The sequence below is a fragment of the Crocuta crocuta genome, unplaced genomic scaffold, assembly GCF_008692635.1.
Source record: "Crocuta crocuta isolate KB4526 unplaced genomic scaffold, BGI_CrCroc_1.0 scaffold564, whole genome shotgun sequence".
Taxonomy (NCBI): domain Eukaryota; kingdom Metazoa; phylum Chordata; class Mammalia; order Carnivora; family Hyaenidae; genus Crocuta; species Crocuta crocuta.
The window spans coordinates 188,194-196,036 of record NW_027533010.1 but is presented as its reverse complement, the minus strand read 5'-3'; the positions used below and the strand labels follow the sequence as shown (position 1 = coordinate 196,036).

Sequence of the window (7,843 nt, the reverse complement as noted above, 5' to 3'; positions counted from 1 at the left end):
ACATGGCCAGATTTCACTGTTTCTCATTGCTATGTAGTATTCCATGGTATAGATAAACCACATCTTCTTGATCCATTCGTCCATTGATGGACACTTAGGCTCTTTCCATGTTTTAGCTATTGTGGAGAGTGCTGCTATGAACATTGGGGTACATGTGCTCCTATGCCTCAGCATTTCTGTATCCCTTGGGTAAATTCCTAGCAGTGCTATTGCTGGGTGATAGGGGAGTTCTAGTGTTAGTTTCCTGAGGAACCTCCACACTGTTTTCCAGAGGGGCTGTACCAGTTTGCATTCCCACCAACAGTGTGGGAGGGTGCCCCAAAACAGGGTCTTTCTGATCATGGTAGTTGGGGGGGGGGGGAAGGGAGACACTGTAATCAAACAATCAAACCAATAAAAGTAAAATTGTGTTTGACAAGTGCTACAGTGTGATAGGTAATCTTATGAAGATTCTCTACTGGAATTTGACCTGGAAATTATTTCCTTCTTATTTGATAAGAAACTGCTTAACTTATTTTTTGTCTGAAGCTGAAATCTAAAATTTTAAACATATTGTATCCCATAGCAACTATCTTTGGAACGATATGGTCCACAGTCATTACATTTTAGAAAATTCATATAAGTGCAATTGTAGTAGAAAAGAGTTTGGAAGGAGAAACCAAATGACCCTCCTAAGGTTTCACAAAAAATATTCACAGGTAAGGTGAACAGTCAAAAGGGAATTTTTTCCATTGAAATGATAATTAAATGAACTTTCCTGAAAAAAAGACAATAGAATTCATGTATTTGAAAGAGAAGACATTCAAATGTTAAAAATAGATAAAATAAGGGAAGATCTCATATACTAAAAACTATTCTTTTTAAACTCTTTGGATAACTTAAAACCTATCTGATATTTATAAGTTCACTAAGTATAAACATGTCATCTTAAAATATGACAAAAGTATCTTAAATTTCATGGGTAAATTTTAAAACTTTATATTTCTTTGAGATTTGCTTGTTAATTAGAGTTAAATGCAACTGATATTGAAAATATAAATGTTACTTTAATTATTTAAATAATTTTAAAAGGAGACCAATGAAATGAAGTCATTCACATGTTCTTTAAAACTTATTTCTCCAAAATCACTCCCGAACTTGCTGAAACAGATTAGAGTACCTTCAATCAAAAACATGATAATTTATGTTCTTCTACCTTTTCGTGCTAATACTGAAATAATAAGTTGCTATGACCACGAGACCTAAGAATAGGCAGATCAAGGAGTAGAGTTAGCTTTGTACATCTTTTAAATACCTTCCAGATTCCCAGGTGGTTGCTCTACAGTCTTCTGTCTTGTTTCTCTGGCATCCCAAGGGTATTGTCCTCATTTGTATTCTCAAAGCTGGCCTTTAAATACATCCATGTTCAGCTCGCTGGAGGGCAAATGTGGTTGCTTACCTCCCATGCTTTAAGACCTGGATGGGCCCAGAAGTAACACAGGCTACTTCTGTTTCTATTCCATTGGCCAGAAATGTGGTCACATAAGTACATTGTGAAAAGAGGGAGCTGTATAGTCCTCAGCTGTTGGGCACACCTAAATGTAATTTTATTTCCTACCAAAGGAAAGAAAAGCAGTTTTTGGTGCACATTTAGCAGTTTCCTCATAATTCTGTTTTGTGCTGAATTTAATTATGCATAAAATATTTCTGTATCATTAGATTTTTTTGCCTAAAAATTACCATTCACCATCTTGTTTTTATCACCTAAAATATTCATTCTTTCTACAAATATTTATTGAGCAACTACTACATATTGGTGCAATAGATATAGAAAATTATATGTCAGAATTGTACACTTCCAGAGAAGACTATGAACCATGTAGTTGAGCCACGTAGTTGAGACTGATATATACCAATAAGTTTGTCATTTAATAGTAGCAATAACTCTCTTAATAAGCCTGTACCCTCTTTATAAACATTAGGAAAACTTGAAGTTGTAAAAGTTAAGTAAAACAAATAGAAATGCCCTAGATCTATCTTTTCCAAAGCCAGTGTTACTTGATATATATAATTATAATATATAACTCAAATTGTTAAATCAAATATACACAATTTAGAACTCTTACCCAGCATCAAGTTTCACTGAATTTCAAGAACCTAAACCATAAAGAGATTCACACACAGACGCTGTAACAGACAGTTGTGCAGTTTACAGGACAATTTGCAGGGAGTCATCCATAAATCAGTAGGTTTGTTTTCTCTAAACAATGTTAGGTGGTTATACATTCTGATAAAACAGTCTTCAGATAATGACATACAGCTAGCAAATACTATGAGTTTGTTTGCCAGGACTTCCATCATTAGCCTGTCTATAAAGATTAGTCCAGGTCACCTGCCTTCTAAGAGTGATACAATTAGGCATCACCAACCCAACCTGGCAAGAAACTGGAGTACACTTGCTCTTTTAACCATTTAATTCCCATGAAGGACTGTGGTTTCTTCCCTTCAAACTTCCTGTCTTTCCAGTTGTATCCATGGTTAAATAAACTTAGTCATAGGGCTATGAGCTTCAAATCTATGAATGTTTCCACAAACTGTTTTACTAAACAAAAATCAGCTTGCATAAGTAGCTGGCACAAGTATTTTATTTGCCAATTTTTAAAAATAATTTCTACATTAAGGGACATATTAAAAGAAGGGAGATAAAGCCATTACATGATATTCTTCTCGGAGTAGAGTCAGAAGCTTGAAAACAAACCCTGTGGTTTCCCAAAATTCTGCTGTGTCAGTGAGTCCAAGCAAAGCTATTCACAGCTCAGATTTGAAGAGACCCAATATTAGGAGGTAAAGAAAAGATTCATGAGAGAATAAAAATAGAAAGAAAGAAAGATATAGAGCAGTTTAAATCACTTTCTTTTAGTACATCTAGATTCAGTCCAGTGGGGTCTCCAGATTCTCATACAAATCACTTTTCCTCATTGACCATCGTGGAGAGTTTAAGAACCTACAGAGGCTTAAGAGCTCTGAAGTGAGGCTGTGTGAAGCCTATAGCTTCATTTCATTCATCCTTAAGAGTCACTGCTGCTATATTCCAGAAAATTAATTTTCCACCTAGTGATTTTCTTTGGTTTTCCAATAATGGAACATTAAAAAATCTACAGATCCAAGAATTTGCAGAGCTGGAGGCGGTGTTCAGTCAACTAATTCTAACACAGCTCAAGATACCCTGAAATTAAGGGCAGAGGGAGAGAGGTTACTTGAAGCTATGAGGATAAAGGAGCCCTTTTAAGAAGACTAAAGAGATCAGTGGGGTAAGAACTAAGTCATAATTAATGCTCATTTAAAGGATGTGAAGAGTAAGGAGGTCTAACATGTATTCCCCTTTTTTAGTGTGTGTGTGTGTGTATGTGTGTGTGTGTGTGTGTGATTCAGAAAGGTGAATGTAGAGAGCTGGAATAAGTGGAGCAAAATGTAGCATAGTCAAAAGTGCCATGTTTCAGAGAAGTCAAGATAGATATGGACTGAAGGGAAAAAATGAAATATGACATTTAGTTCACTGTTAACAACAGAGGAATTTCATTAGAGTAACTGGAGAGAGAAACAAAACTTCCAAAAGGTAAAGAGTAAGTGGATGGTAGTGATAATGGCAAAGCATGTTAATTCATCTTTTGAAGACCATTGCAATGAAAAAGAAGTCCTCTTGAATTTAGCCTACTAATATTTTTATTGGCTTTAACATCTACCCAATGCTATATCTAACTTGGCAAATCATGTATTCTCCTTTTTAATTATTTATTGAAAAACCAATTTTTGTAAAACGTCTATGAAATTAAGAATACCAATTTTCCAAAAAGTTAGAACTGTACCCTTGACTCCCATTATGTTAAACCACACTGGGCCTATTTTTAGCCTAATGAAATAATTCACTTATTGAGAGCACATAGGGATTTCACAGATCATTTAACATAACCCCATTGAAGTCAAGCTTCTATTAAAGGGGTTTAGGATCCTTTTCCCATGAGAATTTTTTTAATTGCAAGAGAGAGGAATATATTTACTTTAGCTGATAATTTAAAACTTAAAATAACTGGACTTAATTCCTATTTCAGTCATATTCAGAAGACATTTATTTTAACTTAAATGACAAACAAAATCTAGACTAGGAAAATGACATTGTTTATGGTGCCTTGAATTTAAACATGGGAACTGTGAAGATCAAAACAATAAACTGAGAGGACTGTTTGGGGTCAATGAAATGAAAAATTGGAAAGCTATGGATTGCTGGACTAGATGGTCATTACGTAAGCCAGAGAGGAGCACAGTCTCAGTTAATATGACAGCAGGAATAGGAAATATTGAGTTAGTGCTGATAGTTATTATGAGAGAAAAGCAGCAGGGTTCAACAATAAATGGATTGGATATAGAGACAAAAGAACAACAGAGATAGGATTATAGGACATACATTAAAGTATTTTGACCAAAAAATTATATTTTGACTTAATTTGGCTACCTATGCAAGGAACAAACTTTATGACCAAACCAAACTTCAGTCTGGTGCCTTTATTAAAATGTTATTTGAAAATCAATAATCAGTGAAAGACATGAAGTATTCTAGTTCTATACCAGTTTTAGAGAGTTTTTATGCTCCCTAAAATGTCAGGGAATGTTGATGTCAGGGAATGTTGGGTCTTTTGTATATTAATATATATTTTGTGTGTGCATGTGTGTATGCTTGTGTGTGTATACAGTATACACAAAAATATATGCTTAAACCCCCATATGTATGCATATTTATGTATTTTTTATAGTTTATAATAAATATTCTTGTTCCCTGGGGACATAGAAAGCTTAGTTTTTTATTTTCAAATTCCATTAGCCGATCACAAATAAAAAAATTATGCTAGTTGAAGAACTCTGCATGATTTCTATATTAGCAATATGATAGCCCAAATATCTTCTGTTAACATATGCCTTTACAAGCCATCTACCGAGATGATGGTGGCATAAGATACAAGGACCCTGGATCCCCAAGTCAGGTAAAGAAGAGTCCTCATCCCAAGCCATGTTAAACTTGGCATGAGCAATAGGTAAACATTCAATGTGATAGGTTCATGGATTTTCATTACTACCATGAAGTCTCACCTAATCTGGCTAAAAATGGCCAAGGCTTTGGATAAACAAAAGGGAAGCATCTACTCTGAAAATTCTCTACCATAAGACTATCTTCATAGGGCTTGGGATTCAAATTAATGTTACTAATATTTTTCAGAAAATGCCTGAGATATTAAAGTTGCCTTTAGTTGGTAGCATGCCACGGGTATATCATCAAGGTATAAACTGATAAAACACACAAGGTATGTGACCCCAAGTCAAAACTATGTGACTAAAACATATGAGGAAACATGCCATTATAGATAAAAGCCATCAGCTAACACAAATATATTCCCAATGACTTCAGATACTGGAATTATGCGACCTCTAATATAACATAAGTATGACTGAATCTTTTAATTGATCGAATCTAAAAATTCAGAAAAATAATATACTATCAGAAACAAGCAAATTTTAAAATGAAACAAATAAAATAAAAAATTGATATTAAAATACCTTGAATATGTAAAAGTAGCAAGTTAGTTACATCTGAAAAGATTATTCACAAGCAGAAAAATGTAAATAAATTACACAGAAGACAGAAGAAGAAAAAGAAATAAAAGAGAGGTTTAGAGACACAGAGGATAGATTGATGTTGAATATGTTTTACCTGCAGTTCCAAAAGATAGTGAATAGTTAGGAAAGAAACAAGTTTAAAGGAAATAATGGCTGAAAAATTTCCTAAAATTTATGAAAATCATACATCCTCAAATTCAGGAAACATATTTCCCAAACACGATCAATAAAAGAAAACCACATTTGGACAAATCATAATGAAAATACAAGAACACCAAAGACAAAGAGGAGATTTAAAAGCAGCCAGAGAGAAGGAATGGCAATTAGGCTGACTTTGTTCAGTTAAGTAGCAAAGATAGTATTTTGTGGATGACCAGTTAATAAACACAGATGAAAGACATGAATGGTTTATTTTATTTTTAAAAAGCTTTGTTTACATTTATTTATTTTTGAGAGACAGAGAGACAGAGCACAAGTTGGGGAGGGGCAGAGAGAGAGGGAGACATAGAATCTAAAGCAGGCCCCAGGCTCTGAGCTGTCAGTACAGAGCCTGACGCGGGGCTCGAATTCACAAACTACTAGCTTGTGACCTGAGCCTCAGTCTGACGTCCAAATAACTGAGCCACCCAGGCGCCCTGAGACAAGAAAGGTTTAACACTACAAAATTCATTAACTCAATTCAGTATATGCACAGATTTGAAAAAAAATGAATGGATCATCTTATAAGAGTTTGTTAAAGGAGCTTTCCATCTGGCTGCAGCCATCAGCACGAAGGTAGCCCAAGATGGGTGCTTACAAGTACATCCAGGCGCTATGGAGGAGGAAGCAGTCGGATGTAATGCGCTTTCTTCTCAGGGTGCGCTGTTGGCAGTATGGCCAGCTCTCTGCGTTCCACAGGGCCCCCCTGCCCAACCCGCCCCGATAAAGCGTGCAGGCTGGGGTACAAGGCCAAGCAAGATTATATCATATATCGGATTTGTGTGTGACGCGGAGGCTGCAAATGCCCGGTTCCTAAGGGTGCTACCTATGGCAAGCCTGTCCATCATGGTGTCAACCAGCTAAAGTTTGCCCGAAGCCTTCAGTCTGTTGCAGAGGAGCGAGCTGGTTGCCACTGCGGGCTCTGAGAGTCTTGAATTCTTACTGGGTTGGCGAAGATTCCACATACAAATTCTTTGAGGTTATCCTTATTGATCCATTTGATAAAGCTATCAGAAGAAATCCTGACACCCAGTAGATCACCAAACCAGTCCCCAAGCACAGGGAGATGCGAGGGCCGACATCTGCTGGCCGCAAGAGCGGGGCCTTGGATAGGGTCTCAAGTTCCACCACACTATTGGTGGTTCTCACCGTGCGGCTTGGAGAAGACGCAATATTCTCCAGCTCCACTGTTACCATTAATACAAATCATGTTTGTAAAATTCTTACCTAATAAACAATTTAGGACAATCATGTCTGCTTAAAAGTGTTCTTTAATTTGTCTGTTAAAATCAGTTGCCTGGAGATTGTTCCATGAATGTATTGTCAAATTATGAAAGTTAAAGTGCAANTCTCTCTCTCTCTCTCCTAGAAATAAATAAAAATATATTTTAAAAAAAGTGGAATGCAGAGGCTAGCCATGTAGATTTGTTGGTGCATATAATGAAACCTACAGCTTCATTGGGGTGATGTTATGCTCTATTGGTTTACTCTCAAATGGCTGTTGGTAGGTGGTTGGTAAGAACAGGCTTTTTAAATTGGATTTTGCTTGGAAATGTGAAGACTATCTTAATCCTTTATCCTGATCATATGCAGAAAAATGTTAACTAGGAACCACATGTTTCGGTTGAATCCAGTATTCGATTCATGTAACTGCTGCTTCTGAAAGAATAGTTTAAAATGCCACCATTTTAGGTGAATTGAGTAAAATGTGTTGCAAGAGGATTCTCTTACAAATGAAAATAAATCCTCCTTAACCAAAGCAAAATTGCCTTGATCTACACAGTGCCATAGAGTATCACATGAAAGGTGGAGGTTCCTGGTTCTGTTCCACGACTCCACGGGATCTGTAGAATATGGAATTTCCTACAAAGCGGGAACAGTATTTACACCAGTCTTTATTAAAACTGATAGAAATTGAACATTAGGTAATTGAGAAGACTTTACCTTAGGATCTCTAAGCTAGTAACCCGTCTAATGCTAAGACTGGGAAGTTGGTGGC

At 36.0% G+C, this 7,843-nt stretch overlaps 1 pseudogene; it reads left to right on the top strand.

Annotated features, from left to right (window-relative positions):
* Window positions 1-6,430: 6,430 nt before the first annotated feature.
* LOC144216442 (large ribosomal subunit protein eL15 pseudogene) lies at window positions 6,431-7,095 on the top strand (annotated as a pseudogene).
* Window positions 7,096-7,843: the final 748 nt, after the last annotated feature.